The following is a 24226-nucleotide window of genomic DNA, read 5'->3' as shown; positions in this document are numbered from 1 at the left end:
TAATTGCTGTGCAAATGGCAGTTAGCCAGTTCAATCATTCTGCCAGCCTGGTTCTATAACTGTACACTGGTCGCTGCATTTCAGTGCCACCACTGTAGATAACTTCAAAAGAATTGCTCAAGCAAACAAACTATAACCAAATCAGACAAAATATGAAGCCTTTTAAAAAAGCTCGTAAGTGCTGTTATCAGGTGCTCTATTTGTGGCCTCATGTCACTTTATATCTAGCATAACTGATTCCCTATCATTTAGCAACGATAACTTATAAACCCTACCTTGCGTCCTCCTGCAAAAGACCAATTCTTACCAACTTTAACGTTCCCCAGATTTCCTTACCTCTGAAGCAAGAGGCACTCCAGATGGCATGGGAAACCTTCATCCTTGCTGCCTATGGGAATGAAGTTTTAAGGAAATCGAGTTTCTACATGGAAGACTGCTTTTGTTTGAGAGCAGTTCTGCACCTTTTATGCATAGTACTTTCAAAACTAACATAACTCCTTTTTGAACCTACAGACAAATAGAGCTTGTAGTTCATAATGGCAGTATTGGGAGGGGGATCATGCTCCATTTACTAGTATAAAAAGAAAAGGAAGGAAAGCTTTCTGGTCCAGCTCATCCAGGGTGATCTCCTTCATTGTTGTTTGACACCTAAGGATTTATAACTCCATTCAGCTCTTTGTAGCGCACTGTTGTATTTAACAGATATTTATAAGCGCCTCCTGTACTTGGGGACAAATCATAAAAATACACTAGTAACAGATGTTTGTCTTTTCTTAAGCTTAAAATAAGTAAAACTCATTGTCCCTCCATTATAACTTGTAAAATTTATACCTTTTCTGGGTGGCTTTCCTCTTGAATCTGTGGGTAGCAGATGGCTCTTCTCTGTCCCAGAAAACGCACAGAGTTGTCGGACTGGACCAAAACCAAGAAGGTTTAAAAATTGAGGGGTGCAGACAGGAACAAGAGGGTGCTTTCAGTTGGAAAAGGCCTGTGGGAAAAGTACCCAGACCCCCAAAAATGACATCTTTGTAGGTGAGAAACATCAAAATCAAAATAGCATGTGAGCAGAGTGCAGATCTGGCTTGTATATGTTATATACTGCCTACATGTCCTTGGCTTTTCTTCTGCTACAGGCGGACTGTCTGAAGTCCCCCTCCAGCCTTTCAGCTGATAATCTACTTCCTGACAATAACTAGCAAAAGACTAACATTGCACTTGGCTCTGCAGTAGACTCAAATCAGCCCACAGGCACGGCACAGGGTCAACCTGCTGCTAGGCTGTTTGTTTATTTTGGTTGACATTTTCCTTCGTTGAGAATCTGTTCCTTGTTATTCAGTACATACAGCCCTGCACATATCCTATCTGTTTAACTGTCTTTGGATAAAAGTGGGTATTTTCCCATGTCAATAAATGTTCTGGTGTGAAGCTGTGAGCTGGCCTCCGAGAGAACCACCCCCTGCTGAGTATCTCACTTCTGCATTGAGTTTTCTTTGTTAATCGTGTCCAAAATAAGAAGACTTTCTGTCTAGCAAAAACCCATCATTAATTTTTCATATGAGCACTGAAGTCTTGAACAGAATCCTTGAGTGGCTTCAAAGAAAAAGGAATAATAAAACCAGAGCTACATTTTCCTTTTTCCCCATCTTAGTTATTTGATATTTTAAGAAAACTTTTTAATGCAGAACTACAGTTCTCTCAGCTTCATGGTGACATGTTCATTCTGAAGACTACATTTGACCTTCAACTTTGTCCTTCATTAGCAGGATTACACCTAAACACTCCTTCATTTTACCGCAAATGAGACAGATGCAATGTGTATTCTGTTCGGCCCCAGCATTAGGATTATCCCAAGAGTGGCATTTATGTTCTTGTAGCTCCTTGGTATAAATAAATATCAAAGTAGGAAGACCAATCTGTACTCCACTAGGAATAATAAACTAAAATAATATGGCACTGATTCTGTTTGGGTTGTCTAAATGTGTTTTTATGATTGTATATGTTTATGGCTTTCTCACACAGCCACCATGAATTCCAGGCAATTAAAAAGGACATGAGTTCTGAAGCATTTTAAAAGGGGCTTTGCTTTCCAAATGGCGTGTATTAAAAGCAGAATACATTTTTTTGACAGAGCTACTGCAAAGTCAACAGTCACACATTTCCCTTGCTCCAAATTTCTTCCCCTTCTTCTCCCACCTGAAATAACCAATTAGAATATTTCTGTAAGTTGAGAAGAAAGGCAGGGAAAGATTCCTTTTATGTTTGCACATATATGAGATGCATTGCTCGCTTAAGACTCAGCCTGTGGGCCCCAGATCTGAAAGTAGCTCAGAGGGAGTATATAGCAGGTCTTGTATCTGGTGTATCAACCTACCTATATGCTGTACCATCGCTGCTTTTTCAGGCTGAGCCAGTCCAGTGTCACCGTGCGCATGATTGGGAACGGTTCTGTCCTTGCTGCACACTGCCCAGCCTTCACCCCCACTTGACTCAGGGGCACAGATTTTTCAGTCGTGGGTGTAGAGAAGAACTTTATTCAATTGGATAATAACGTAACTCTGCTCTAACCTACCTTGAACTGGATGGTCTGTGTGGCGTCATAAGTTACTGAACAAAGAATTAAAAATACAAGCAGTGAAGAAGCAGTACTTTTGATCCGACTGTTAAACATTGTTGGCTTGCTTTTGTTATTTACATCAATTCAAATACAGATTAAAAGGCTGAGAGAAAAAACATCTTTAAACAATTTTCCAATTATGAACTAAGTGCCATTTCAGATGTTTATATTCAAGAAATACTTCGCAAGACTAGAGAAAACTAGATTTGATAGTTAAATCAAACAGGTACATTTTTAAAAGGTAAAAATGCATTGCTCCTTCCTCAGGTCAAACTGTTCCTATCCACACGACTTTATACATAAGAAAGTGAATAAATGGAAAAGAGGGGATGATAAAGCTTGATATTTTGCTTTTTCCAGTAATTTTTAGAGGAGATTATGATTCCTTGATTATAAGTAATCTATACCCTGCTCCACAAAGTTTCCCACAGGAGTCAGTGGCAGAACTCACAGACTTAGGTGTTAACAGCATAAAATTTCAAAATTTGTCCAGATTCATCATGAAAGGAGAATTTATTAAAGACTATAGCTACAGCAGTTATTCATGTTTTCATAACACATCTGGAACAAACACCTGAAATCTCTGCGAGGTCTGGGGACATAGCATCGTAGTCCCAGCAAGTCCATGGCACACCCTTTGACGCAGGATGTGGATGTGGGCAAACATACATAGACATTCTGGCTCTGAAATTCTTTCAGAGTCCACAAACAGCTGTATTTTATGGGAAAATCACTAAGGATTTCTGCCACTTCAGTCATAAGATGTTGCCTCTTCTGCACTGTTCACTGTAGCTTTGGTCCATCCAGCTATTACATGAGTATTTTACTGGGTGCAACTATTATCCCATTGTGCTTAAGTGCTGAACGCCATCCGTGTTAATAGAAATGTATCATCATGTCATTATTAAATATTTATATTGTTGTAGCACCAAGAGACCAATCCTGTCATGTTTCCTCTGTTAAATTTTTAATGAGAGATAGTCCCTGACAAGCTGACACGAGTCTGCAAATGATCAGGAATTGACAGAAGCTTCCTGTGTTTCCGTAGGAAAGGTGTAAATCCTGCCCAGGACTCTTGTCTAGCAATGAGATCCCTTCTGGAGATAAAACAGGCCCGCCTGAGATAACCTCTGCCAGTGGCAGGGCAAAGAGGGAAAACCCTGATGAGCCAAAAGTGTTTCCAAAGGCAAGAAGTAGCAATCCCATCCCTCCAGAGAGGTTGAGAGGCGGTAAAAGAAAATAAGCAGAATGGGGTAAGTCCAGCTCGTTATTTGAAAATTATAGCCCAATTTTTCCATGTTTCTTCAAACCAAGTTCTGAGCCTAGCAAAATTATCCACCATTAATGACCAGGCCTGAGCTGGCTGTTGGGTAGCAGCCTGCAGCAGCAGACCCAGCGCTGCCCCGGGCGAGAGCTGTGCTGCCGGAGCCGAGCGCTCCTCCTTGCCCGGGCGGAAAGTCCCTTGCTTGTCTATTACAGCAGGAAATGTTTTGAAATCTGAACAATGCAAGAGATCTGAGGGCAGACAGCACAGATAATGAAAAGAAAAAAGAACTATTACTTGGAAATGATTGTTGCTTTGTCACTTTTCCTTAATTTCCTCAGTAACTAGTAGAAACCGTTCCTTAGAAAATATTTAGGAAATAACATCCATAACACCATTTCCCTGCCTCAGTCTTAGCCATTGTTTCCATCCTTTTGCTTTTGATGACAGGTGAGTTTCAATTGTAGTCCTTTTTATGAATACTCAGTGTATAAATTATGCAGATTAAAGTCTCTAATTTCAGAGTAAATTTCAAAGATTCTGCTCATCCTGAGTTGTGCAACAACTGCATAACACTTTTATTTCATTCTTCAAAGGCTTTAAGATCAAAATTTTTGTTTTAAATAATGCCCATAAAATCCCTACATTCACCTACTAAAGCAGAAGCTGGAAGAATTAAATAACAAGGTTTAATCTTCAGTTAAATTTCTTAACTCAGATAAACAATACTGATGTTTACAGTTTTCACACTGTAACATGTAATTTGAGAGGAAAACTGTTTTTTGTAGTTTTTAATTGAATATGGTCCATGTCTAGAACAAACTGACCAGGGGGCAGACCTTCAGCTGGTGCAAAGCATTTTTGAAGTCGATACAACAAAAGCAATGTACAACAACAAAGAACTAAAGTATCATCAAGGCTCTGATTCTGGAAAAAACTCTTTCTTGATCCACACTGAAATTGTGTGAGCTGCATGTGGGGGACAAGGATTCAGCTGTTTGGATTTTTAGGCTCAGGCCTCAAGGTTGGGAAATAATTTCCTGTATTGCCATTTCCATTTTCGAGCCTTCCCTGGCTGTTTGTTACCGAATTCATTGGCATGTTCTCTGCAATACGCAATACAATGAAGAAAACTTTCCTCATTCTACGAAAAGGTTTTTGGATTTCAAATAAATGCGTCAGACATTGGGATGAAGGAGAGCTCTCAAAATCACAAAGTCTACACCAGAATAGCAAATACTTCCCCAGTACATAGAAGACCAGCTTTCCATGGAGACTTAGTTTATATGAAATAAACCAGCTCGACCATGAGCAATTGAACAAGGCTCTGTAGTAGTCTGTTGCCTGATGGCTAGGTAACATAGTAAGGATGCAAAAGGTATATGTTTGTGTGTCTGGTTAAATCGGACAGAGACATCTGAACAGCAGTTTCCTGCATTTCTTGCATGAGTCACCCCAACTACTGAGCTGCTGGCCACATTGGTGCAGGCAAAGGCCTTGCTCAATGTCAACCTTGTAAAAATCAGTATTTTGGCTCCTACAAAATGGCTTTGGCTTTGAAATTTGGTGCCTTCCAATGACATGCCATTTCTTGGAACATTCCCAGTTAACCTGATTTGCACGTTTTGAAATTAAGCCCCAAAATGCTAAGATGGCACCAAAACAGAGAAATATGAAATTATCTTGGAAATCATTCGTACCTCCCTATTTGTGTTGCATGACAATTAAATAGCTGAAGGTCGGCTGCAGTCTTATAGCTGTTAGGTCTGGATTGCTGTGCGTCACAAGCCTTTTCACAAGAACCTGACAAATCTCTCTCATTAATAACAAATGACAATCTCGCTGGTGCTACAATGCATGTTACATTTAATCAATTTGCTATTTGTATTCATTATGTACATCTCCTATTTTGAGTCATGAAAAATTGAACAGTAATTACAACATGGAAGAGCATCATGGATAACAAATGAGATAAGACCAGAAAAAGTACTATTAATTGGTCAGTTGTGCTTGTCAGTACATTTAAAGTAATTAAGGCAGGGAATGAGATAAGACAATTGTATGCCTTTGAAGTAAAACAGAGTATCAGAATACCCACTGGTCAGGTACCCTGGTTATGACAAAGACTCAATCATCTAAACATGTACGGTGTTAAGACGAGCTTTAAAGAGCTGTTTAACTACAGCTTTTACTTAAAGAAGTCAAAGTAACTTCCTTGAGTGAAATGCAATTGTAATGCCTGGTAGCGTGACCACGCTATAAATAAGACTGTCAGCATCTCCATTATAGCCCCCACTGCCAGGGGCTGCTAACTCATCTCTTCTACATTTCAACAGCCTCAAAGAGGGCAAACAAATTAGTGACTCAGATGTCTATTTCTGTACTAAAAAAGGAAGAACAAGTTAAACTGTTTTTAACCAAGAGTATCAAGATGCTGATAAATTTTTAGGATTTTCCCGTGAATCAGAGCTTCACAGGATGGAAAATAGAAACGGAAGTGGAAGGAACTGTGTCCCTCTATGAGACTGAGCTAGGCTGATGCCGTTTTGCACCTTGGTAAGATCCTGAAAAGTAGAACAGCCACACTATCTGGATTTAACAGCTGCTGAGTACTTCTACTGTTGGTTTATGAGCTTTTTACCAAATCTGTTAGTCCGCATTACTTCTGTTGCTGGTATACGTCAACACAGAAGAACAAAGGGCCACGTCCAGGAACAGTGAATGTGCCTAATTTAATTTTGAACAGAACTTTGAGGAACTTAACGTGTCCACCGACAATGCAGCAGTCCAGGGAACTCCTATCCTGAGGTACACAAGTCTCTGGGCTCCAGCGTTTCCTCCAGGATCAAACTGAGCAGCATGCTCGTGTTTGGACCCAATCAGTGCAAGCAGCAAGCACCCCAGGGGCTAGTCCTAGTAAGCACACTGGATTTGGCTTCTTAAAAATGGACCTGCTATGGACCCTACTTCAAATTAAAATGTCTAACATGTAAGATAGCGCTCAGAAGAGGTAAGTGAAGACTGGGCTAGTCACAGGCAGTATTCTGTGTCGGCATAATAGATCTTCCTGAAAAAAAAAAAAAAAACAAATCTGGAATTAAAATTCATACATCGAGTTCTTAATAACTACTTCTTGTGCTTCAGAATTAAAATTCATGCTTCAGGAGAGGCAGTGGTCAGGGATTCCTGCTATGCAGAGTCACAAGTGTAAACTTGAGACCATTTCTGCTGAAAAGGGTAGCTTTAAGGTTGAATTCTAACAGAAAACAGAGTAAAGACATAAGAACAGAAAAAGCCATGGCTGACAATCACTTTCTTGAGAAAGAGAACCACAGTGACAAGGGAGGGCAAAAGTGCTGAGGAAGGTGATGACTGTATTGCTGTGACATCTGGGAAGTAGAGTTTGGTCATAAAAAACTGCTCAGCATTAGCAATTATAGTAGCTTTTCTTTGACATTGCCGCTGAAGTTTAGAGGGAATATCATTGATTTCATAATGAAAGCTATTCATTTTGCAAAGGTTTATTGTAAAGTGTCATGAGGAAAGGCATCCTCAAGACACTAAGAAATATAATGAAAAACCTGCAAAAAGGTGTAAAGAATTCTAAATCACTGCATTGTCTAGATATTAATGTAAGTAGGTACTAAATGCGCTAGCTGATTAATGCTTCCTTTCCCTTAAGGAAGAAGAATTACTAAAACACTATTTAAAGAAATGCAGGAGTGAATAAAACCAGTACTAGCAGCATAGTGATTACATGGCAAACAAGACACAGTAAAGCTGATGTGCTTTCTCAGATAGGATTTGATCTAGAAATTGACAGCTAAAGCCATTCAACTGGGCAACACGAAGTCTTCATTTCCTTCACATAAAGCATTTTTTATCACTTAAATACCTTGCAAGCTGTGTGTACGTGCTGTATAGTCTATTCCTCATCAGTAGTGGGGTGCTTTTACAACTTAATTCTCAAGTCATTCTAGAAAAGAGTTTCAGCTTATCAGGGAGCTTTTTTTTTTTTTTAACTGCTTATTCAAAAGGATTGCAACTGTTTATTTGCCACCATCCTGTAGTCAACAAAAATGTTAGGGTTTTGTGAAATCACAGAAGTATGAGCTTTTTGAAGAAAGATTACATGTATATGTCTACTCTGAAGACCCTCTCACGGAAAACAAGGATGTCTGTGTCCCAGGTACAGAGATTTGTAAATAAGGCTTCAGACAGTTCATTGGTATAAACAAAAGAGTGAAGGCAAAGCTAAAAAAGAAACTGACATACAGGATAGGATTTTCTAGACTGGTGTGAACTTCAAACGGATTTTGGTGTTTTATAGGATGTGTCCCAGTCAGCCTCAGCACGATAAAACACGCTGGCTCCCAGCGCTTCATAGTGTTTGCTTGGCCAACAAGACCTTGATCCCTGTTCTGCATGTCAGACTGCCGCATCGGTGCAGACCCTGCTGTGGCTCTCCGCAGGCACAGCACTTCCCCCAGCTTGTAGGGTTGGGGTTGAAGTAGGTATATTTTATATCCAAATGCATAACAGATAATCCAAGTATTACAGATATTAGGGGGTGTAATTATGCAACTTAGGACCATGCATCCAGATTCCTAGATTTATTAATATATTGTAGGTCTTGTGTTTATTTGGAAGGAAATTTATATATCAAGCACTCTGAGTAGTGGTATGTACTCAACTTCTATCGACTCACAGCTGGTTGGAAGTAATTATATGATTTCTCAATAAGCATCAGAAGTCAGCCATAAAGTTCAATTATTTTGACATAAGAGATCAATAACAGGAATCTGAAGCAATTATAGGCCCACGATTCCCAAGCTGCTTGGCTAAAAACGATCACGTGGTGAATCAGTCCCCGACTACAGCTACAAGTTCAATCGGCGGTGTGGTTCTTCACATCAAAGCACATGTAATCAATGGTTTATGCTATTAACATAAGCTGTTATTACTTTGCATTTCCAGAGTACACCTCGCACCATGGGCTGCATCCTGGGCTGAACGCATCCTTTCCCAGAGTGACTCTGAATGTAATATTAAAATCTGCCATCATTCATATCTGTGAAAAGCACAGAGATAACAGCGTACACTCGCTTCTCTTTCAAATCAGCATCAACACGCTGTCTCTCACATTAAATATTGATCAAACTTCTGAGTCAACAAATTTCATGACTGAAGCAAACAGAAGGCAGCACTGGGATGCCCACTGTCAGGGCCAGTCCCAAGCAACTATGCTGGACGCTCTTCCAAAGCGCTCCTGCTGCCCTTTCCCTCCCGGAAAGCGTACTGGCAGCAAGCTCTGCTCTCACAGCTCAGCCATGTGGCCAAGTCATTGCCGCATGCTTCCTAGCTCCACACCGCACTGCCTCCTGCCCACTATCCCAAAGCGACACTGCTAATACCTAAAAGTGTCGATAATGCAGAGGTACCATATCTCTTTAATGATTGCCTTGCTCCCGGTGTCTTCTCCTGGTTTCTTTGCTGTAATAAGCAGACAGCTGGCACTAAACACCAGTGGTTTTCCTGGGTATGATAATGATTTGACATAAAAGATAATGTTAGACACAGTTAGGTAGAGATGTGACTTGGGCAGTTTCCCTCTTGTCCCATTTCCTTCTGCTGTCTTTGTCTACAGCAAGCAAAAATGAGAGATGAAGTATTGCTGCTCTCTATTTTGTTTTATTTACTAGTGCTGCTGCATCTGGACAGACATTGACTGCTGTTTCATCTGAACGCGCCCAAACAAGGTCCACCATTAGGAAATGGAGACATTTCCACTTTTGCATTGCAATCATTACATTCCAAGAGTGTGGAGGACAGTTCTGGAGTACAACACATTAGCCTATGATGCAAAAAAAAAAAGTAAAAATATGTGTAATTTAGGCCCCAACATTTGGAGCTTAGGGTCACAGCCTAGGCTGTTCAGTAATGTATTAAATAGCAGACAGTGTGTCTAACAATTTGACTAAGCAAAACATAGGGCTATGCTTAAAATACATTGCTCTCTTTGTTTTCAAATGACTTATTCAACTAACTAAAAAAACGCAACAACAAAAAAAAAAAAACAACAAACCCCAAAACCTAAGAAGAATTTATTTTAGTAGGTTCAATAGTTTGTAGGTTGTTGGTTGTTCACCTTAGAGATGAACTTGTACTGAGTCCTTGTGCAGATAATTAAGAATGTTTCTGTCTCCTTCTATTGCTGACTGTAAACAGAGAGCATGGCTGCAAAAACTTACTTTCTATCCTAATTCAACAGTTAAAATATTTTTATTTTAAATAGTTTAACCAAAACTAGAACAGGTTAAAAACAGGGGGAAAAAAGTAATGGAGATACTGTTTCTCCACCAACAGTCAAAACTTTCACTCTTTATTTTCAAATCCATACATTTTGACCAGCTTTGCTCACCAAGAAAACCTGAAAAGCAAGATAGACTTGTGCCATTGAGAAGTGTTGAAGAGCACCCTTCAGGTTTCTTGAAAAGCTGACTATCAAGAAACCAGAGCTTTCTTTAGAAGCAACCAGAGAGTGTGTATAGACAAACACCTGAGAAGCATAGCCTATAAGAAAAACAACATCTCGTGTCTTTTAAGCATTGCATCTAGTACTGTTTTGTATCATTAAAAGCTAAGAATGAGGTTGTTGACAATGCACCAGTATGATTGCAATACCATTGTGGTCTTAATTGGTCATCATAATAGCACACGTCTAATTTCCAAGTGTGGGTTCATTTACTGGACAGAACGATCCCAACTTGTTCAGACCATTCAAATCATGCTTTAAAGTGGCATGGCTATGTGCCAGTTGTGCTACCTGGGGACGACTTCTCAAATTAGAGCTTTACAATTGAGGCTCCTCATTATTCTCCAAAGGGCTGCTTCTGTAAGCTACTACCTGTGTGTGCGTGCAAGGTCACAGCAACAGCTACTTGTTTCTTTTGAGCAAAGCTTGTTCCTGTGAGCTTGCTTGGAAACCCCCAAGCCCGTTAAAAAATGCCAGCAATCCAAGCAGCCAGCCAGTTCTTCAAAGGGGTCTCCCAGCATTGGCATTACTTGTGTCATTTGTCCAGGGACAGAACATTTGTTTCTTGAAACCACCGTAACTCAGCAGTCAAACCAGGTTGCACTGCCTGGACTCCTTCCTGGCACCTCTGCTGCCTGCTTCCACGCCAAGGCTCAACTGCTCCCTGCATGAGGCTTTCCAAAAACAAACTCCTTTCTGGCATCTCCCCAAAAAGCCACTCACTCCTAAGCTTTCCCTGACCACTGGGACACCAACAAGGCAGCAGAAACCAGATTCAGACCTCCTCTGTTAAAAGGAGATAACATCTCCTGCCACTTGACACCAGTATGCAGGTTTAACACTATCTGTGTTTTCTGACATGGTTTTTGCTATTTTATAGATATTCACACGTGTATTTTATTTGTGGCTTTTGGTGAATTTGTAAAATTTGAAGTGAAGTTATTTTAATTTTTCCCTCCTCAGGCTCTGTGGAAGGCTCCTGTGCCATTCTGCTTGTGTGAGCACCGACAAATCCATCCCCTGAGAGACAACTAATTAGTCACTAGTCACAGGGAGGTTTAAGTCTCATTCCTAAGGAAGGAGGTAACGTCATGGTGGCAAAACCTGTCACCTTTGCCTGACCAACCTGAAGGGACAAAGACTGTTACTGCACAGTCCAATCCCTTTGTGTGACAGGGTAAAGGATACTGACTTACCTAGGGTGGAAAATGTAATAATGTAAAGATATTCAAAGAGAAATCATCTCCAAGCAGTGCTAACATTTTCACAGGCAGCTATCTCTTCCTGTGCCACAAACGAATCAGAGTATCAGCAACTAAGCGATGGGCAGTTATTTAATGAGTTAATCTCATTAGGATATTTGAACTCTCAGAAGAGGCTCAACCCATTAGCTGCGTGAGAGCTTTGAAATGAGCCTTTCAAAAGGACTATAAGAATATATTAAAAAGTGGTTAATACGATGTGGACTTTACCAGGGTTCCCCTCTGGACCAGGCTGGCTGGCAGGAGGAGGAGCACAAGGTCGTTACCCCGATGAACTTCTCCAAAAGCCCCGCAGCCGCGTAGCTAATGGGCCCCAGTCAACCCTAGATCCCATAAAGTAACATCACTAACAGTTTGAATTCCTGTTGTTTCTAAGGGTAACTTTGCTATTCTGTGCAATTTCACCTTGCTTCCCAATTTTGAATCCTATAGCTTTACCTGATCTGGATAGTTAAACCTGGACTAGTCTTACTTTGTATGTAAGAGAAAAAATACCCTATAATAATAGTTTTACATTAAAGTTACTTAACCTCACATTCTTCACAGTGATGACACCTCCTCTATTCCTTTCCTTTCTTTTAACTTAAATTTAATTACCATAAATGCAGATTGTGATTAACTAAATTAAGAAGAACAGTAGAGTCTCATCCAGACCAACATCATGTCATTACTTCGATTTCAGTGGAATACCACAGCTTACACCTCTGGAATTTACATTGTATAACTGATTCCTGCCTTTTATATTTACTTGTATTAGCTTCACTAGAATTATTCACCTCAATAAAGTGAACAGTATTTGACCCTATAACATTAAATGAAAGGCATTAATAGAAAAACCTAGAGAATATCTTCCAGCAATAATTAAAACTCAGGGCAGAATAATTTTTTCTGTCATCATAAATCACAATGAAATGTGGATACCTAATGTCTGATTATTCAGACCCGCTCCATTAAAGCAGTCAAGAAATGTCCACCACTTAATTGCTAATGCTAATTGTATTTAGTCTATGGGTTTAAAAGCAGTGATATGAAAGCTTCATATTGTTTAGAGTATTGTAAAATGTAACTGTTAAGTAATGCATTTTCAAGAGTTTGGGGAAGGAACATTATTAAAGTTCATTTCCATGCTGCAGCTGCAGGAGTTGGAATTATGAAAGTGAAGAAGCTGTAAAATTGAAAAGGTCAGGAATGACATTCATCTATTCCAGCTGCCAAATCAAGGGAATGTTAACAAAACTAGTCTCTAGTAGAAAAGCTAATTGTCTACTTGTATTTTGGCTGCCCCAATACATGTACTCTACTGTGGCTAATCTATAGGAAAGACCACACTGGAACAGCACATCATTTTTTTTAACAGGCCTCTTGTAAACAAATTAACCTTATTTCCCTAAATATGCAAACTCTAACGATTCTATAACCCAAATCAGTCTACACAGCAGCCAAATGTTTCAAGTCAGTGTTTAAAGAAAACAGAATCCGAATGAAGTTCGTTTACTCCTGGAAGCAGAGTTAGTTTTCAGAGTGCTGGGAGTACAGGGCAAATTTTAAATTTTACTCTAATGTTGTATTCTTGCAAGCAGCATTTCTAAAATGTCTCATCCCAAGGCATGTTAACATATAACAACACATTGAAAAGTTTCTGTCACAGACCAGATCTTTTGTAGATGACCTGGATTTAATGATCCCACAGTGTGAAGGACCTTCCAGGGTATCCGGTGCTTAATCTACCCAGTTTTATTGCAAGCCCCTCTGGCTATTTTCTATCGTTCTTTGGTTTTGTGTTTTCACCCGATACGCTGCAGGTGTTACCAGAGGTCTACATGTACAACTTGAACAAGCACACATAGCTGACACTCACGTGCAGACTGTATTCCCATAACGCACATATCCACCACCTCAAATTTTGATTTGTCCTGTGTAATGTAATACAGATGTCCCAGAAACAATCCAACTTGACCTATGACAACATAATATTAGCTCAGTATGTAGCTTTCTGGGTAACATTTTAAAAATCTTTCTGTTACTTGACTTTTTTCCTATGGAAAAGTATTGCAGAAGCTAGAAACAATACTGACAATTCATGAAATATTCAGGTGTACAGTTGCAATCCTTTAATAAATGGAAGTGACCTTCAAAACAGACATCCCAAAGATTAAGAGAACTTCTCAAAAGATGGCATTTGTCACTAATCAATGACTTGAAGAACTTACACTCTTCCTAGAAATGAATACAAAAAAGACCTTTCAGAATTATATCACTTTAAAAGCAAATAGTTCACAAAACCCATATAAAAGAACATTAATGAGTTAACAAAACAACAGAACAAAGTATCAAACAAGCAAATTGAAAGGATAAATCCCCTTGTGCCTATCAGTACCTATGTCCATGTCCAGAGTGCAGGAAAGCCATCTGCACATCCACCTACTGTTCACAGGGGTTGGACGATGCTATCAGCATTAACTACACTTCTTTGATTGCGATATTGTACGTCAAAATATTTATAACATTTTACAAATGGATTTCCTTTTTCATAGTCGCACAGATACCTTGGCTCTAACTGGGTCACTGTATTGCAACAGATGTAATCTCAGCAGAATACTGTGAGAAATCTGGGCTACGTTAATGACTGATCCAATTACAGCGGAAATCTCTAGAAAACCCAGATTTATTAAGAACCAGGAGACAATTACAATGTATTTCTAGGGACAACCAGATGGACAAGCCAGTCTCAAACTCTTTAAGGGGGCTGGAGCTCAACAAGCAGTGCCTATGCCATTACCTACATAGTTGGAGAAATTCCCGTTCTGAGGATATGATGAAAAAGCCGGAGACTCGCTGCGGACACCTGGGGGGACTGGATCTAAATGCATTCTATCCCAGGAAGCAGCATGGCTTACGCACTTCTGTGAGGACAGGGTGACAGAGGAAAAGCTGTCCAGGAGAGAATGGCAGAGCAGGAATCAAGAAACCTCAGGAAACTTTTTGTCCAAGGAGAGTATTTACACAAAAGAGCTCCTTATGATTTAATATCAGGTCCTCTTGAAAAGATACATTTTTCTCTCCTGAATAGGAAATAAATGCCACCTTCCGAGTAGCAATCTGATCCCATGCTTAAGCAAACCTAGCAATCTACCACAGATTTGCACGCAGAAAAAGTGAATTAAAAATACTTGAGAAATGTGAGTATAGACAGCTCCTTTTACCACCCCAAAGAAAGCTAAAATTTCACAGCATCCTCTGTGATCTCGCTAAGACACTTCATCAGAGGAACCTGCCCCTGCCTCTAGAAAACTGCATCTGTGAGTAGTCCGATTAACGTAATTTGGATCTAAGAGGATGTCTGAAGTTAAACATTTAGTTAATTGGGAACTTTGCTCAGCTAAATATTTTACCTGAGAACTTATATTGAAACAGTAGAAAATAATATTTCTTGTTTATGGAACTTCCAGCCTGCTCCAAGCCAGTAAATATTTACATTTCAGCCACTCTGATAGCTAATGTGACCTTTCTGTTGTACACTTTACACCTGTGCTGTATTTTACTTTCATTGTTAACAATCTTTCTGGTCCCTCTTACATTAACAAGCAGTATTTAAATATATGCAAATTTCATATTTTAGCTGATGTTTTAGGAACATTTTTAAGGTCACCCTGTTTGATCTATCACACAGACATAGCAAATTTATGCACCATATATCCTATCTCTACTTGTTTTTTACCTACATCTGTCTTCTCTGATTGCATTTGAATGGGCTTATTTTCTATTTTAAATAAAAGATTTATGCCTTAGCTGTCAGTTTGCCTTTATTTGAAAATTTAATTTTGTTTCTAGAAATCTAGATTAACTTATTAGATTTAACTGTCCCTTATGCATTGCAACAATAGCAGAAGTATATTTTCCCTTGTGGCTAGAGTACATAAACAAAATGCTCTTGACAAAAATAAAGAACGTTATTACTCAGACCAATACAACACAGTCAGTCCAGGATACAAAAACTGGTGTTGTCATTTTTAATAATGATGGTGAGCAGTGGGAACTGACTAATAAATATGATAACTCACAAATCCAGGGAGCTCCCAACACCTTGAAATGCTTTGGAGAAAAGGCATGTTCTCCCACAGTGCCTCCTACACTCAGGTTGGCAAATACCCTCTCGTGACACAGCGCCACTGGGACACGACTTGATTGGTGATACTCAAGGATGTATTTAAATGAGGCAGAAATGAGAATCTGCCCCACTGTTTCGAGTTAGTCAGAGGCCTATTTATTGATTCAGTGTGGTATTTCACATCCTCAGTGTGACGTGTTCTTTAGCATCTCTCAGCAGTGCTACTTGCACAATACTGTTCCTCAAGCCCTGAAATTTCAGAGCGTTCCTAAAAGGATAACCGCCTCATGGCAGTTGCTGCCTGTGGTCCTCGCAATGCCCAAAACAGCTGAGTTCTCGGGGTGTGGGAGGGAGGTGTGTGTTGGGGGAAGGGGGGCGCTGGGGACCGTTTATCTTTTCAAATGTATTCACACATTTTGACTCTTTTTCTCCTTTTTTCATTTCTAGAAGTACCCGGGCTTCTGAGCAGTTCAGTTATTTTCCCTTCACGTTGCGACATCCGCATAGACCTGGACAGAATCTGTCTTTAATCAACCCCTGCACCTCTTATAAACACTAAAATCTTACAGCTTGCGATTCTGCACTCTCAATAACATGCACTGCTTTTGAAAGGAATAAGTGTTCGTGTATCAATAATGTTCATAGGACCATCAAGAGGTTGCAGTATAATGATGCCAAGAACAGAGAAAGCAAAAAGCTGAAAGATAGGTATTTACACGGCTATGTTAGTATACCTTCTGTCACATCGTGGCAAACTGTATCCTGATTCACTTTGTTAAACACTGAACATCATGAGCAAAGGTCTTTTGAGGAGAAACAGGAATTCCTTATACAAAGAAAACAAATGCATGTACATGATGGCTTTTACCACTCACAAAATATCAGCTGAGAGTTGAATGGCACGTTATGACTACAAGGTCCTCTCTTCTCCCATTCAGGGCAACACAGTAGTTTTTTAATATAAGCAATGATGAAGAACAGCATGACCACCAGTAAAAAAAAAAGAAGGCATTAAGAGAGGCAGAACAGGCCAAAGCTGAATCTGTTTGTCAGCCTTCAGTCTGTGCCACTCTATGCATAAAGTGCTATCAGATCCAAGCAGTCACTGCAGTAACTAGTCAATCTTGACGTCAGCCCCATAAAAACCGAGTGAAAATACCACAAAGGACAATCTCCACATACACGATACCATCAATACAAAAGTGGAACATTCCCAAAGTTCTTGGAAAAAATCTCATCATCTCAGAAACACTCTAAGATACATATTCTAGACACAATCATGATTATGAGCCTCCTGCTGTCATATCCAAGTAAAGAATACACACTCACTGTGTAACATCACTTTGGCATGGTATGAGCACGCTAGTGGAGGTACTGGGCAGGTAACCATTCAGCAGGGAAGGCCCACATTTACTTGCTCTCTTGATAGCAGGTTCCCTTCCTGAGGGGCTCCAGTAAATTCATTTCTATCCCTTCTGCTGTGACAGCAAAAATTTATCAAGCATGTGTTATGTTAAATCCTATACCTATGACTTTTCAAAGCATCATACAAGACAGAAAATAAAAGGGCAAGACTTGCAAGGAAGTAAACGGTGCACTACACACTTAAAGGTTTCTCCATCATGCTTAAGAAGTAGAATATATTATCATGACAATTATTTTGTTACAGAAAGCACCTTCAAATACCAAATCACTTGTACAAACCACTGCACCAACGCAGCTGAAAAGACTGCACCTCCTCCAAAGATAGTAGTGTCACTTTGATTTAACAAGTAATTAATGAATATATAAACCCTGGACAGAACTTTAATCTATCCCAGTGCCAAATAATTAATCATTCATTCCACGTTTAATCCTCTTCTGATAAATGTAATTAATATTTCACCATGGCACTGCAGAATAGAACAGTACCTGGAAGCAGAGAAAGGCAGCCTTCCATTTCTCTCTCATCGTAACTCTGAGGGGATAGGTGCTGTCTACAACTGACAAGTAATCCAGAATACAGTGTTCCCCCGCAGACGTAAATTAGGGTTTATGCATGGCATACATTGTGATTGTAATGAGGCTTTTCTTCCTCTGACCTGTTAGTAACAAAACAAACCAAACCAAACCCCAACAACTATGAAAAATAAGTCACCTGAGCTTGGTCAACCATTTTTCTGATCTGACAGCATTTGGGAAACCAGTACTTGCACTAATGTCTTCGTTTCTACAATGTCACTGAACATATGCCAGGGCTGTGGCTAGAGAACAAAGCACGTGCAGATTGTCTGCTTCTGTCCACAGAGAACAGCGCTGTGAGTAAAACCAACTGGATGCAGATTTAAGTCCTAATTTTACTGCAGGAAAACACTGGCATCTTTTTTTGAAGGCTTGAAGGGTAATCAAGAAATGTGTTGATGTGCACAAAATTAAATTGCAGGAAACTCTATGTTGATTTTTTCTTTCAGGGTGACACGTCTCAGGAATCCACGTATTTCAGCAAAGAGTTTTGTGAGGAAGGTTCTGTAACAAACAAATTGCCTTGGGATCCTGCTGCCCAATTACTCAGAAACAGAGAGGCGTCCATTCACAGTTGTCTCTTTGCTCAGCATTCTCAGTGTGGCCATGAAGATTTTTCTCTACACTATTATAATTTCTTCTCATTCAAATGCAGATGACCCCCTCCCTTCCCCCCAACCCCCATTGATTGATAATGCCAATTGCCCTGACAAATTTTTAAAGTCCTTACAAGAAATACACCTTGTGGCACAAAACTTTCCCAGAGTCACATACTGACGTCAGACAAAGGCAGCTGTAATTTCTCCCCTTCCTAAGATCCTGTATTATGCTACTATCCTATCTATCATTAATCTAGTCCTCCATTATGTCCCAAATCAGTAAGGAGGCAACTTTCATCTGGGGCTCTCTGGTGGAGTAAGATCAAATAGAGCCACGTAGAACCAGGCAGTTTTAATTTTGGGACCTGTCAGACCTATTTTATATGCAAACTAATTTGCACACCTGCAAACCGCTTATCTGTGGTGACTGACATCTGTAACATCTAGATGGCAATTCTAGCCAGTTCTGCTGTACAGCATTTTCACATTTAGAGAGAACTTTAATTTAGGATCACGGTTTTATCATCTGGGATTAATTCAAAATACTTTGTTTTCCATTAGCTCCAAATATTCTAAAAATGTACTTAACTTCTTGCTACTTGAATAGAATCTAAAATGGTTATAACCTGAGTCATACCCCTTCTCAGAGCACTTCTCAATGCTAAAGTAAGACCTAAATACCTAGTAAGTGCGAGTTTTAGGTTCATAAGAAACAACTGACCTGATTAGAAGCAATGGATCATTGAGGCAAGTATCCTGCTTCTGACGGTAGCCAGTAACAGAAGCTTCAAAGGAACACTCCCGTCCACAATAAAGTCTAAACAATAGGAGGTTTTATTTATTGTGTTTCTTGATTGAGTCAACAGTTCTGCGCAGGAGACACCTTAAGAGATGACTGTATATGCCACATCTTTAACTACTGCTTGCAGCAGTGGATGATATTTATACCCTTGTACCAATAGTCACATGGACTTGTTGGCCAGCTGCTGCACTGTCACCTCATTTCTGAATCCCACAAGGAAGCCTTTTCCATATTCATGAACACTACATTCATTTCTAAGATCCTGGAAACTCTCACTGAATCTATGAGTTATAATCCAATTGATTTTTTTATCACTTAAGATCAACAAAGCCTTAATTCACTGTAGAAAGTGTCGTGTGGTGTTTCATATACATACTCACACATGACATTATTACATCTTTGCTATTACATGTGGATTTTATTTCTATTCATTCATTCTAATTATTTAAAATTGGGGGAAGATTAAATTATTGATAGATGTGAATATACCATTCTATGTCAGATTTTGTGAGATTGCATTATGAAGACTATCTCTTGTAGGAAAAACATTTCTGCTTTACAAGAAAACCAATGTTAAATTGAAATGGTAGCTATCAGCCAAGGTTAGACCCATTCATGCTAATATGACCTTCAATTAGTGAAGCACACATGTCTCAAGAACAAGCCATTTTATCAGACACACAGTCTAGGATGAGGAAATGTTGGTATCCTCGAAAAATTCTACTTTGAGGTGACCTTCTACTTAGCCAGGCTCATTAGGCAAAACAAAAATAATCATGCAGCTTCTTCCTGGTCTCTCTTTAGAAGGTTTTCAGGAAACCTCAAATTACAAATAATGATTTAACCCCGAATTCGTGCTAATACATAGCAGCTTACACAGTTAACACATTCATTCTGCACAGTTCCCCAGAGACACTGTTTTACAGTGTTTTCTTTTACTTAGTAGGAACAGCTATTGGCTTTTACTTAGAAAACACTACAAATCCACTTGGGTCTAGATTTTTTAAATAGTAAATACCATTGTGACATCCCTAAATCAGCAAAGAAGAACTCAGCAGTACCTCCTATTTTCAGCCACATTTTCAGGGCACAGTAGTTTTCTCACAGAGGTGCTCAAATGGCAGCGAAGCTGTTCTGGAAACCTGGCTAACTTCAGTGCTTAAGTAGCTGAATCATGAGACACTTCTCATCCAGAAATATAGCACCTTTGACACAACAAACAAGTAAATATATATATACTCCATTTGTAAGCTCTGACATGTTCAAACAAGTTTGTGGCTGCTAAACAAATATTTACCCTAGCCAAAAAGAAAATGAATGAGATTATCATACGGCATTTTCTCCAATTATTACATAAGCCCTTTCAGCAACATGCTGTAGGCAACAAAGGAGTTACATACAATGTCGTATTCCTTTTAAGTTACCTATTAGAATACAGAGAATTAAATTAGAGAGAGATGCTTAAGCAGCTAAGTAGAAAAAGTGAATGCAGGTAAGAGATCTTAAGGAAACAAGTGGAAGGCTGACTATTAGGAAGCAACCACCAGGGCTAAGAACAGAGCAAACTTCATGAGACTGAAGAGGGTGTTAAATCATCCTCAAACTCAGCACTGAAAGAGAGAAGAACTGGCTGAACAATGGAGAGCTTCCCAGAAAAGATCAAAGAGCTGGCAGGGATGGAAGGGGATGCATAGGGAGAGACAGCTGGTATATGTTGCCATTGCTTACTGAAGTCAGCTGAGAAATAAGAACTTACATTATAGAAAAGGATTTGGCTGTGCAAACCTAATAGGTAGGATGGGATAATGGACTGATACAGTCAGATCACGTTGTATTCTTAGTACAGAAGACAGAATCTAAAATAAACTTTGTTGTACAATACCTATACACTTCCCTTTAGTTTGCTGACATATTCAGAGTACTCAAATATGTCCCACTGGTTTTTTTTCTTTCCAAACTTGTCTTCTCTCCTAAAACTATTCCCTTTACATCCCTCTTTGGCTATGCCTGTCATCTTGTATGTACACACATTTCTCCAGCACTCTCACAGTCAGGTGAGGTTGGAGGACTTTCCTGCATCTTCCAGCACACTCATACAGACCTTCTTTGATCTGGGGGGTTGATTTTTGGTTTTTTTATTGGTGTGTTTGGTTTTGGTTTGAGGTGGTGGTTTTTGGGTGGTTTGTTGTTTTTCTTTGTTGTTGTTGTTTGTTTGTTAGTTTAAACTTACTTAAGTAATTTGAAAACTAACAGCAATGCATTTTGAGCACAGCCTTATGGTGCGCTTAGTCAAATTGTTAGACATGCTGTCTGCCATTTGATAAATTTTTAAGGGGAAGGTCTTAATACTTTCTTTTTCCCTAAACGCCATTAACTGCAATAGCCAGGGAAATGAGTCCCTGGAAACGCTCTCCTTTTCTCCTCCTTCTTTTTATTAAACCACTGCACTACGCAGCCTTCAAAGCGTGTTAACACCGCCGGCCGTGGAGCCTTTGCGTTCCTGCAGCACCATCCCCATCTGCTGCCCCGCACAGGCATAGCAGCCGCCCCGACACCCGCCTTGCCCAGCCGCCGCCGGCCTCCCAGCCCTGCCCGCAAAGCTCTCAATAACTTCGTTATTTAGGCTTCACCCGAGACCTTTCCTCCGGTCTTGCCCGTACCCGCCGTCTGGTCAAACAGACTGATCCGTCAGCGCGCTCCGCAAAGCTCCTGCTGGTTTCACGGGTTAGTAATATTTACGTGACATTTTTCAGCAGAGCTGTTCTAAAAATCTTGACTTTCCCTGCATTAGTGAAAAAGGACAAAACCAACAAAGGAAAAAACTCTGATGTGATTATGGTTAAGTGCAGCCATTAGTGTAAACACTAAAGCGGAGGCTGTCAAGTTGCTCCCCAGCAACACACCCGGCACCTCTGTCAGAGCATCTCGTAGAGCTGAGGCAGGTGTGTGGCAGCAGACCAGGACAGCATATTAAGAAGAGTGTAGCTGTATTTCCTAGAATAATATTTCTAAACCATGTCTTTAGAGTAAAGGAATATCTCACCTGCCGAAATTCATGTTCTGTCAAGCTGCCGCAATAATTTAATTCATGACCAATTAAGACATGTACGCTGTTAATTTCACGTGCACACACAGGCATTTTGCTCGCTTGGATTTGTGGGAACGTGTGTAGCCTTTTTTAAGAGGAGGTTTTTTTTCTCTTCGCCACTGTTTGACAGGAGACCTTCTGATGTCTTACAGAGGAGCATGGCCCACAAGGCCACAGCCTAAGAGACAGCCCTGCAGACGGAGCTGCAGGGATCCTTCATTTATCAACTACTTGATTCATTTGATGTGAGCTGATACTTGCTCTTGGCTTTGCTCTTTGATTTTTGGTGGGTTTTTTTGTTTTGTTTTCTTTTCTTTTTTTAATTTAACTTGTGTTTATGACAACATCTGTGGTAGATTCTTTTATGTATAAAAAACATGAAATCATGTCTTGTACACAGGTAGTAAAAGCACTGATTCGCTAGTGCAGTGTGTTTCTCAAACTAGTTGGGTTCATTTTGGCAATGTACTTTATCAAAGCTGCATTTTGCCTGCAGCAAAACAAACTGTCAGCTGTTACAGAGGAATAATTATTTTTTTTATATTAAAATATGGCTATATGACAGTTCATTGTATCCATTAAACAGCTACCTATTCTTCAGGCTGGAATCTGAACTGCTTTCAGAGAGTATCCAGCTTGCTACTGAAATGATTTAAATAGGTTGAGCGTAACACTGTAAATATGATCAAGGCAAAAAGCCAGTCAATAAAACTGTCAGTTTTACCCTAATAAAACAGGAAGGCCTTTGCTATTTCTCTGTAGCAGACAGTTTATTGTCCAGCTGTATGCAACGACTTCAGGACATCTGGCCACTGAACTAATGAGTATGAAGTCCAGAACGCCAAAGGAGCCATAAGCAAAATAATCAGTGGTCTAATTCTCTTTTGTACTGAAGACCCTGCACACGGCTCTGACACCAACAAACTGCATGGTTTTTGTGTAAAATGCATGAGATTTTAACATTTCTGGGAGCTGTCAGAACGCGGCAGTCTTCGTGGAAAGACAATCACATCTGAAGAACCGCATATTTTCTAGGCCAGGTCATAATGCTTATATGGTGGGGCATAAGTCTGGGTAATGCAGGAGTGGCGTTTATCTCAGCTAGGAGGCGGTAGGGCCTCGTCTTGCAGCTAAAACAAGTACCTGCCTGTGAGAGTGCTTCCCCACTTTTCCTTTCCACCAGTGGAAATCTGACTGGAGGGCCTGGTCTCAGGGCACAGGCACTATGGAAGTCCCCGCTCCTCTGCCAGCAGGGAGCAGTGCCTCTTGGCCAGCACCAGCTCCTGGTGCCTGCCTTAAGCCACAGCTGGACACACCAAGAGCACCAGTGGTCCCAGCTGGGAAGCACACACAACAGTCTCAGCCAAGACAGGGTGGCTGTTAACTGTTCTGCTTTGTAACAGGGTTTACCTGGCTTGTCTGTAACCTAATTCAGAGGCATAAATGATGGGCTCAAGACTATGCCAAAACAGACAGCGTGGTCAGTGCTCAGTACTGCCTGTGTGTAAGGCAGTGACATTTGTGCTCTAGTTACCCTACACGCAGCTCCTGCCCAGACTGAAACATCCACCGAGTTACACAACTAACCCAACCAGCGCCTTCACCCTGCAAACCCTTCTGTACGGCCTCAGGTAGTCCTGTGCACGTAGAAATCCCCTTGCTTTAGCAAACACATCAAACTCTCACTTTCATTGCTACAGATTAGGACTTAAAAATAGACTTGACATCTGGATTTTCTGGTTTATATAACAGAGTTAAAGTTCAATATATTGATATGAGCTGTAAGGCTTATTTCCTTCAGGGCGCAATCAAAGCATGTGGATCTCTACAGCTGCAAGTGCACAGCTTTGGTATAACTGCAGGTACAGAAGCTGCCGTGGTAGCCCGCAGGCAGTTGATGTTAGATTAGCCTGTGAGACCATGTCGGTGGGCAATGCTAGCATATCTGTGTGT

At 40.2% G+C, this 24226-nt stretch overlaps 1 long non-coding RNA gene across 13 annotated transcripts in view; it reads left to right on the top strand.

The window, feature by feature from the left end:
* The window catches only part of LOC134515434 (uncharacterized), a 36710-nt gene extending 15644 nt beyond the window's left edge, over positions 1–21066 (top strand). For 6 of the 13 annotated variants that reach the window (XR_010071011.1, XR_010071006.1, XR_010070999.1 and 3 more), the window contains 2 exons: positions 3663–6888; positions 8856–21066. This is a non-coding gene — a long non-coding RNA (uncharacterized LOC134515434). Of the gene's footprint in view, positions 1–326; positions 3626–3662; positions 6889–8855 lie in introns of those variants that run through there. The other 7 variants (XR_010071008.1, XR_010071001.1, XR_010071004.1 and 4 more) reach the window with 7 other exon arrangements.
* Positions 21067–24226: the final 3160 nt, after the last annotated feature.

This window comes from Chroicocephalus ridibundus, chromosome 4 (assembly GCF_963924245.1).
Source record: "Chroicocephalus ridibundus chromosome 4, bChrRid1.1, whole genome shotgun sequence".
NCBI classification, from domain to species: domain Eukaryota; kingdom Metazoa; phylum Chordata; class Aves; order Charadriiformes; family Laridae; genus Chroicocephalus; species Chroicocephalus ridibundus.
The sequence above is the reverse complement of the archived record's forward strand: the minus strand, read 5'-3'. Positions and strand labels throughout refer to the sequence as shown.